This window comes from Solanum pennellii, chromosome 8 (genome assembly GCF_001406875.1).
Source record: "Solanum pennellii chromosome 8, SPENNV200".
Lineage (NCBI taxonomy): Eukaryota > Viridiplantae > Streptophyta > Magnoliopsida > Solanales > Solanaceae > Solanum > Solanum pennellii.
This window is the reverse complement of record NC_028644.1, coordinates 27,933,710-27,943,895: the sequence shown is the minus strand read 5'-3', so window position 1 is coordinate 27,943,895 and position 10,186 is coordinate 27,933,710. Positions and strand designations below refer to the sequence as shown.

The 10,186-nt window shown below is 32.1% G+C and overlaps 1 long non-coding RNA gene across 1 annotated transcript; it reads left to right on the top strand.

The window, feature by feature from the left end:
- Positions 1 to 595: 595 nt before the first annotated feature.
- LOC107026741 lies at positions 596 to 2,640 on the top strand. Its single transcript, XR_001457640.2, has 2 exons — positions 596 to 1,011; positions 2,138 to 2,640. It is a non-coding gene; the product is annotated as an uncharacterized LOC107026741 (long non-coding RNA).
- The last annotated feature ends 7,546 nt before the right edge of the window (positions 2,641 to 10,186 follow it).

The following is a 10,186-nucleotide window of genomic DNA, read 5'->3' as shown; positions in this document are numbered from 1 at the left end:
AATTTGTTTTGTGAAAAACGGTGCGCGACAAAATGTCGAGCTATTGACACCCAATTTTAACCGATTTTTCAGAAATGCTATTCGATTAAATACGTATTTTCAAAACATATTTTGGGTTTAAAATTTTAGTAGTTTTTTTCTAAAAAATGATATATTTTAGTATTCATAATTTACAAAAATTATTATATTTATCCTTAGTTAAACTTGAAAAAATTATTTTACTCTATTGTTTTAAAAGTTAAGTGTGTTTTTTTTTTTTTTTGAAATATTATAATATGTGTAGTATTTTATAATTGAATAGCATTTCCTAAATATTCCTCCAAAATATTTAATTTTTAGTCTATTCTTTTCCAATTCAGTTCAATTCTAGTCATTACGCTTCAAATTTTCATTTTAATTATAGCCACTTGTTATTTGCAATTTTAGCCTTTCTCTTATCTCTATTTTCAAGATTTCAAATTATCATTCAATCTCGTCCGTTTATTCCTTTTGATCAAAATTCAATATTCAATCTCAGTCGGTCATCCAAAATGGATCAATGGCTCGTATCTTCTAATCCATTCCTTTCATATTCTAACCTAAAAGACCAAAACCCCTTGAAATTGTCTTATTTCTTTCTTCCCCAAAAAGCGGAGCTCTTGCCATCTCCCTCCTCTCTGCTGATCAGTGACCACCACCAGCGAGGCCAACAGCCGCCTGTCGCTTCCGTAGGATTTCTCTTCCTCTATGATCGATGAACAACACCAACAATAGCTGATACAAGCAGCGCGCAGCGAGAACAACCAACCGTCAAGAATCAGCAACTCCGTCAGCAGCAGCAGCTCCGGCGAAGGCGAGACGAGTATCACCGGAGAAAGGAGATGTTGCTCACCCTCTGCTCGTTATCTTCCCCTCTCTACTTTTTCCGGTGGACAGCAGCTCAACAGAGCAAGCATTAGTCCTCAGGCCACAATTTCAAATCATCAGTATTGGCTATTGAGGCATCCGCCAGATCTATATGTTGTCAATACAGTAAGTATCTAATCATAGTTTAGGTAGGTACTCGTTCTTGTTTCTGCTTAGGTGTCAAACTACTCAATTTTTTTCTTCTTTGTATAACTCACTGCCCTATATTTTTTTTCAATTCAGAAAACTAGTGTAAAAATCTGTTTTTTTTGTTTGGATTGCAATCTTTATGTGCCTTAGATTTATTGTTTGTCCTGAAAATTTTGAGTTCCAATCATAGACTGATTATGTGGTTAAATTCCATGTAATGTTGATTATTACACATGTGTATTATGAAATAATCCATACAAAACAATTGTTTGTTAAAATTATAAAAGTCAGCGACATATAAAACCTTTTTTGAACAATGTTTAACGTGATTTTGGGAGTGTAGCTAGAGGAATATTAGCAGATTGAGAATGAAAGAATTGCAACACCAACTTAACTGAACTTTTAATAAACTATATAGTTAACCAAACTGGCTGCTAATGATATACATGTGCAGCGATTTAACCTTTCTCTCTACAATGACACAAGAATGAGAATGTACAAAAAAATTCTTGATAGGAAGATTAAATAAATTTTGTTTTTGAATTTAGCAAGCAAAACTAAGTTGTCACTTGTTAGATGAAGGGATTTAATTTTCAAAATAGTTTTAATATGTGAGCCAGATGCACTTTAATAATACCACTTAAATGAGTACATATAGTAAAAAATTTAAAAATCATAGTATATATACTAATTATATGTATTGTCATATAGCAAGAGCTAAATTTTTAGATGTATAGAGAGTTGAATGGGAGGAAATATTCTTGAAGTTAACAATGTAATTAAAAATTTGCAATTAATCACTCTTTGTGGTTTCACTATTTTCTTAAAATAGAAACTGGCTTAATTTTCATCAATCTTGTTGTTACTATTTGATCAAACACTCTTTAGAGATCAACCATCCACAAGGCGAGATACAATTGCAATTGTTGCAGATTTAAAAACACTACATACAAGTTGGAACATGTAGATGGAACAGATTGACATACTTGATTCATGTGACTATTAATACAATTTATAATATGTTTGTAGTCAAATGATTTTCCTAAAGCTTTTATCTCCTTAAAGATGATATTTGACGTGGAAAATTTACTGTTTGATATAGTGTAATGCAGAACTATAGTAGAAGATGCAAGAATTGTGGCCTACTGATTGTCTTTTCTTCTGTAGAAGGAATGGGGATACTATTTGTTGTTTCTTTTTCTTTCATTTTTTCATGTGTCCGTTACATTTCTTTTGAGCGGGGGATTTATTACTGACAACTTCTCTACACCGCAAGGGTTGAGGTAAGGTATGCATGTATCTTACACTCTCAAGACCTCAATAGGTATGTTGTTGTATATTATCTTACTCCAAAGTATCAAAATAATTCTTAGATTTTCTTTTAAATTTCATACAAGTTTCGTAGAAAGTGGAAATCAAGACTAATATCTAGAGAAGTGCTCGTAATAGTATTTTGAGAAGCAACCTCCATTTTGTTGCCTTAGTTTTGTTAATGTTTAGTAAATTTTACTTAATAGTAGTTTTCCTTAAGGAATATGTAATGAAATATCATCTCATGAATGACATTTTAGTTCATAAGTATTATATGTTAGTATAATTATGATAGTTATTATTATCTTACTTCTTTTGGTATCTTGTTATTCTAAATTTATATTTTTTAATAATTTTAAAATTTTATATTTACGGAGCTTAATACAAATTGTAAATAGTATTGCTACAAGTTTAAATGTCATTAGTGGACATCATTTTATTTGCAAAAGCTCAATTATTAGTGATGAATTTATTTGAGACGATAACATTTTCGTCATTAAAGTATGACATTATGTGACAAAAAAAATTGCCCCAAAAATTGCCTACTTATGTGTGATATTTTTTAGTGACAATTTTGTTTTGTCGGCAAAAGAATTATTTTTAGAGACGACATGATTGTTGCAACTACAGAGTTATTTAAATATAAATTTGTCACTAATTTTTACCTTTAGGGAGAACAGAAAATTTGTATGTAAAAATTAGTTTTTAGTGACGAAATATTATTTGCTTAACTATGAAATACATAAAATATAGTGATAAATTGCATTGTCACTAATTAAACTAAAAATAGTTAGTGAAACATCATTTTCATCGGCTATAATAACCTATTTAGTGACAAAAATATATCTTTATCCACAAATTTTAATAATTTTTATGACGAACAAATTTGTCATAAATACGAAGTATTTTGGGAAACAAGATATTTTCATAGTTAATACATTTCTATTTAGTGACGAATGACTGCCAAATTATTTTTCGTCACAAAATTCTTTTTGTGACAAAATATGTGTCTCTAGTGACAAAATAATTTGTCACTATTAATCAAATTTGTTGTAGTGGTTCTGGATTGTTGAGTTGTTGAGGAGTTCTTGAGTAAGTTTCATGAGATTTGATATTTTTTTTAGTAGATTCTTGTATACTTTGGTTGGGTGTTGGAATCTAATTAGCTGGAGAAGGAACCAATCAAATCTAGACGAATTAGGGTTAAGCGAAAAGTGAAAAAAAAAATTTATTAAAAATCTAGGGAAGAGGGATGGGGATCCACGCCACTTAGAGCGCCCCACAGTGTTCTGTAGTTTGGGATCTTGGGAGCAACATCACTCAGAGCACACCATACCAGTTTCTATCGTATGAGATTTTGCGTCCGTCACCACTCAGTACGCTGTACGCCAGGGTCGCCACGTCTCCTACCCTTTCCCACTTCTTTAGGATATAGAATCTCTAAGTGATTTATAAAGGTTTAGATAGTTGATTATAAGAAACAAGCGAAGAAACTATCTTGAAAATACTTTGCGACGCGGATGATGAATTAAAATTTTGGTCACGAAGTAATTTTTAAGCAGAGAACTCAGTATCCTCTGTGCGTCTTATCTGAAGACTAAAAATCTTAAGCTTTTCGCCACATAGACCTGGGCGGGGGCAATTTTTTTCCCGAACTCAATTCATCCCATACCCATGAACAATTTCATCATCCAAATTTACAAAATTTCATAAATCCAAAACAATTTTGATAAAATCAATATAAAAATCTATCAAGGGACTCAATTCTTTTGCAAAACCCTCACGTCAAGAACTCAAAGACCTTAATTTATCAATTAAACTCAAGAACTTCTCAAGAACTCAATAATAAACTTCAAGAATGAGTTAATGAATAAATGTCTACATGATTGGCGTGAGGGCGAACAAACCCAATACTATAGAAGCTTACATATCCCGACAGAACTAAGTTCTTGGTGATTTCCTCGAAATCTTGAAAAACTTCCTCTTTTCTCATATTTACACTACATAAAAAATATTTTTTAGTAGCAATTAATTAACGACAATAACTCAATTGCCTCTAAATATGATTTTGTTGCAATTAACACTCTTTATAGATCCTTAAAGCCTTCAGCGACGTAGGATCTAATGACACTTAACTATGCCTGTAAAGACTTTATCTCTCTCTGTTAATGTGTCTATTTTTTATTACTAAAAGTTATTTTGGTTGTAGTGTGAACTTTTCCCTAGTTTCGTGAATGCATTAGACTTGAGTTCAAACTGATATTAATCAGCTTTGACTCCTAGTTGGGTGAAAAAAACGTGTAGGCCTAGTGGGGTAAGGAAAATACAAAAATACCCCATAATTTTCGGATCAATTTTCTTAACTAGATTGTACTCAAATGGGCATATCTCCCTCATCCAAACTCGAACTTTAGCAAAATTGGTGGCAATGGAAAGAAAAATCTACGACCTTTGATTTCATATCTCAAGGGCCGCCTAGATCACCATGTGCTGAAAGTAATATTCATTTGAAGTTGACCCAAAGCTCACAATTTAAGAGTGACTTGACAAATTTTAATCTAACTCTTTCAAAATCAGTTCTTTCTAAATTAATCTCTTTCTAAGACTGAGGTGTTACAAGTATATGAGATGACCTATCAGTTGACGATATCTATTTGTATTAGTAAGTGGACGTCCTTCAGCTACTGCTTAATTGTGGTTTGATTCCATATGAATATTTGTAGATTTGGTTCCTAGTAATCTAACTTCGTAAATAATATCTAAATCATACTTAATTTGTCAAAGGAAAATTCCTTCTGAATTATTCGCACCTTCGATACTCAAAAAATATTTCAGAACACTTAAATATTTTATGTGAAAACAATCACTTAAGTAGCTTTTGAATTTTTTGATGGCACTATGATCATTTTGCAGATATGATCAAGTCATCCACATAAAAAGAACATTAAGTTGAACACCATTCTTCTGTAGAGTGGACAATGAGTAGTCAGAGTTGTCATGACCCGAGCCTATTTCATGGATGTGACCGACACTCGAGAGCCATTGCTGGCCCTCAAGCGAACCCTCATAGTGGCCGACTACAAGAGGAAGACTAACTCAAGCATACATAAATATCTTATTGAAAGAAACGATTAAAAATTGTTATTGAATCCATTACTTTGCTTAATATACTTAGCATGCAACATAAGTTTTAAATAAAATATCTGAAACTGAAAGACTCTTCAAAATTTTCTATCTATGAAGCCTCTACCATATATAGACAAGTGTCGGGACAAGACCCACCACTACTCAAAATGTTACTAATACTAACAACTCATAAATTTGGAGTCCTTCAATAGTAAGGAGATTTTACTCAAAAGCTGGCGAGTAGACGATGTGATAACGACCTCTTGTTGAAGATCCTATGAACATGTATCTACATCATTAATAGATGTAGGTTTAATGATATCAATATATTGAATGTATGAGTATGTAATATAGTTGAATATAAAAAACACTAACTTTAATGGCTGAAATAGATAACAATGTACTCAAGCTCAATGTAAAGAAATAAAAGAGTAAAATCATTTAAAGCTTTACAAAAAAAATTTCTCATCTCAAAACTCATCATAATAAGTTATATATAAAAATTCACTTTAACTCTATTGGAACATTCTTTAGCCAAAAAAATCACTATGAGCTACATGATGACACATGTAACACTTCGTAAACTAGGTGGGTAAACTATTGCTTAATATAAGGGTTAGAGACATAATCGTAACTCCCCCTAATTAAAAATAAAGGATTTCATGTTAGAGCTTCAAGGTATGAACCCCAAGGACCAACCATGGGTACTTGAGGAAGACCCTAGAAAATAGGCCTGGACAGTGACCCACGAAGGGGGACTACGCCCCATAGGTCCATCCACTCCCCGTGGGTGAGACTTTATGGGTCAGGGCCAGAGAAATAGGCCACAAGATCCCACCAACGGTTTACAAGAACACTACACGGGTCCATCCACGGACCATGGTCATGGGATCATGGGTGGTCACCTATAAACTGTTTTGAGGAATTAGTTAGGGTCACTTTGGGGTTTTCAATTTTAATTAATATGAAATGAAATCATTTTATTCTAATTTATACTAAATATATATTTATTTAATACCCCTAAATTTAGTGATTCTCCTTATTATTCCTAAATCCCAAAACAAAACTAACTTTTCTCCAAATATTCAATCTCTAGAGCTTCAACGAAGAAAAAGAAGGAAGTTGGAGATACGGTTGAAGGAACAAGGTTTTCTACTCAAATTCATAGTGATTCATTGCTAAGATATGGTAGATTTTCGTCCATGGAGCCCCTTCAAAACCCCAATTTCAAGATAGAAATTCCCCAAAAGCTAGAGTTTGACTCCAAGTCATGTATTTCTTCCAGAAACAATTCTAATGTTTGAATTAATTTATACTATGATTTAATTGATGATTTATTATGTTTCTTATGTTGAAATTCCCAATTATCCATGAAATCTCTGTATTCCCTATTTATGACCTTGTGATGTGGGTGAATTCATGAAAGAAGAATATATGAGATTATGCTTGTAGTAGTTGAGTTATTTGAATCATGTTGTCATCCATGTATAATGTAGTGAATTATATGTGTTTATTGAATATGATCTTTGATCCTTATAGGGAAAAGTATGAGAATATGCATGATATTGAGATTTACGCATATGGTTTAAGAACCCTATGAGAGTAAAATGATTATGATTATGATTATGATCTAGTTGTTGTGTTGTTGAAAGGTTATCCTCATATAAACACTTATGTATAATTATGATATGATGAGAAAGGTTTTCTCACAATTTGATGATTCTAGGGTTGAAAGGCTTTCTCACCTATTGAATCTATACGTAGACATGGACGGTGAAAGGTTATTCTCACACATGATCTAATGAGATATGGTATGTGTTATGTTGGATTAAGTGTCAAGACATTCTTCCATGAATATGAACTTAAGTCAAGACTTAGTATGAACTAAATGAGAATTAATCTTAGCATCAAGTGGATATTGAATATGAGATAGAAGCTTTTACGCTAGTGAAATTAGCTTCCCAATAAAAGCGTATACACTAGTTGAGTTTGGATTCCCAAATGGGTTCCTTCTAACTTAGTTGAGTTGCGGTTCCCAAAGAATATATCTCATGAGATGGAAACCTTTTACCTTAGTTGATCTTAAGGTTCCAGTAGTAATCTCCTTATCCCATAAACTATGTGCCCCCATAGGTTATTTAGCTAGTGGATCCACCTAAGCTAAGAGTATGGTTCTACCTTAGGCAAGTAGGAAAACCCCCTTTTCAGTGTATGGTAGACACCGAATTCCATTTAAAGCTCACATGTTTATGTTGGTTAAGGCTTATTCCCCACTATGACAACAATATGAACAAGAATATGAATTATGAACTATAGTTACTTCAGAAGCTTTACTTAGCATGGATGAGATTATGGGGTTTTTTTTTTATTCATTGCACAAGTATGCTTTTAGTGTATTTATGATATGTTCCTCTTAGTTTATGATGCGCTATGTAATGAACATGCTTATGCCTCATGCTTTTCCATTATATTTAAGTGATGTTCTAACTTACTAAATTGCATGCATTCAACTAAAATGTCCCTTTTAGCATGCTTTCAATTTTTATATGCACGACTATCATACTTAGTGAATTTTTATACTAACCCATGCTTTTCCTACAATTTCTGAAGTATAGGGTCTGGTTCTCAAGGTGCTAACCATTATGGCTAGAAGCTTGGATTTGCTTATTTTCTTAGCTTGATGGTGAGTCCTCATGATTCGAGGACATATGTTATCTTTTTAGTTCTTTTCTTGTATTTCTTTTTTGGACTATATTGTATGGGCTTTGACCCTATTTGATTCAACTTCTGTAATAGATGGCTATATTGAGACAAATCTAGACTTCCGCTTTCCTTTATTAAAGTTTTGGACTTGTAATGCGTTTTACTTTGGTTGTTCTAATGATTTATGTTATAATATGATAAGTGGAGCACATGTGGACTTTTGTGGTGCTATGTGCCTTGATACATCTAGGGGTTACCACTGGTCTTGACAAACCTGGTAATGAGAGCACAAGGTCTAGAATGATTCTAGGATGATGTCTCATATGCCACATCTAGTAGAGTCTTGTTCATGAGTATGAAACGGGCACACTTATGAATGACAGACTACAAGATGTTTAGAAAAAGTTCACTTCTTCATTACTCATAAATTGTTCCTTAGATTATAACTCTAAGGGGGCGTTTGGTAGGATGAATTAAAAGAAATAATCCATGTATTAGATGTGGTATAATTTAATACTGTGTTTGGTAGGAATGTGAGCCTATGTATAACTAATCCATGGATTAGTTAATACATCCTACATGGTATTATGTGATGTATTGCTAATACCTTCCATTTGGAGGTATTAGCTCTAATACCATGGACTATTATAGGTAAAGACAAAAATACCCCTCAAATCCTTTTAATATTTAATTTATTTTTTTGATTTTATATTTTATATTTTATGTTTATACTAATAAAGTTATTTAAATAAATTAGCTTACAACTTTTATTATTTAGATATAATTTTTTGTTTCTAAAATATGAATTACTTAATCTATTTATTATTAATATAAAATATTATAATCCGACTAATATGTTAATGTTGATGTATGAATTTAAGAACAATTCATAAGTAAAATATTGTCTCTTAATGAAAGTTCATTAAACATTACACAATTAGTCTAAAACAAGAGTGTGTGTGTATATATATACACACACATCTCGAGTATAAAAATAGTTTAATTTATTTTTCTATATTTATTTTATTTTATGATAAAGAGTTTTTTAAAATTTATTGATACAAAACAAAATTCAATAAATTTTCTCTATAATCATTATAGTTGGGTGACCTTTTGAGTTATTAAATCTAATTTATTAAGATGACAATTATTTACTCTCAAATAATTTAAGTGAGAAAATAGTGAACATGACAATAAAAATTTTTATTCTCCTAACTAGTTAAAAATGTTATAAAAAAATAATATTCTCCGTTAATTATCTACTTTGACTCAATTACATGAAATACAAAATCTCATAATAACTCTTGGGTATAATTGGAAAGTTTTTTTAAAAAAACATTTAAACCACACAGAAATTAGATAAGAAAGAATGAACCAAACACTTGATAAAAATAATCCCTGCATTACTAATCCCTGCATTGCTAATCCCTGCATTACTAATCCCTGCATTGCTAATCCCTGCATTGCTAATCCATGCATTACTAATCCCTGCATTATTCATTTTTGTACCAAACGACCCCTAAAAGATTTCCCTTTGCTAATCCCTCTCTTGTGTCTTCATGATATGAATACACGAAGGGGTAGTACTAGAAGGATGAATTAGGACAATGTGAATGAAGAAGCTCTTTAAACCCAGAATGACTCTTTGGCTAAGTCAATTATGGAGGTTAGTACGTATTTTCAAATGTTGGCCCAAGCTTTGACAATTCAAGCTCAAGCTATGATGGTTCAGTTTAATAGAGATGTTGTGACTCATGTGAATCCTAATGTGAATTCGTCTGCTTCAAGGGTTTGGGATTTTTCTTGAATTAACACTCTCAAATTTTATGGCTCTAAAAGGGAAGATGATCCTCAAAGGTTCATCGATAATGTTTATAAAGTTCTTGCTACTATAGGGGTTATCTTCGGAAGAGAAGGCAGAGTTAGCGGCTTACATACTAAAAGATGTTGCGCAAGTATGGTATGATCAGTGGAAGAGTGGAAGATCCGTGGGAGCGGACCTAGTTGAATG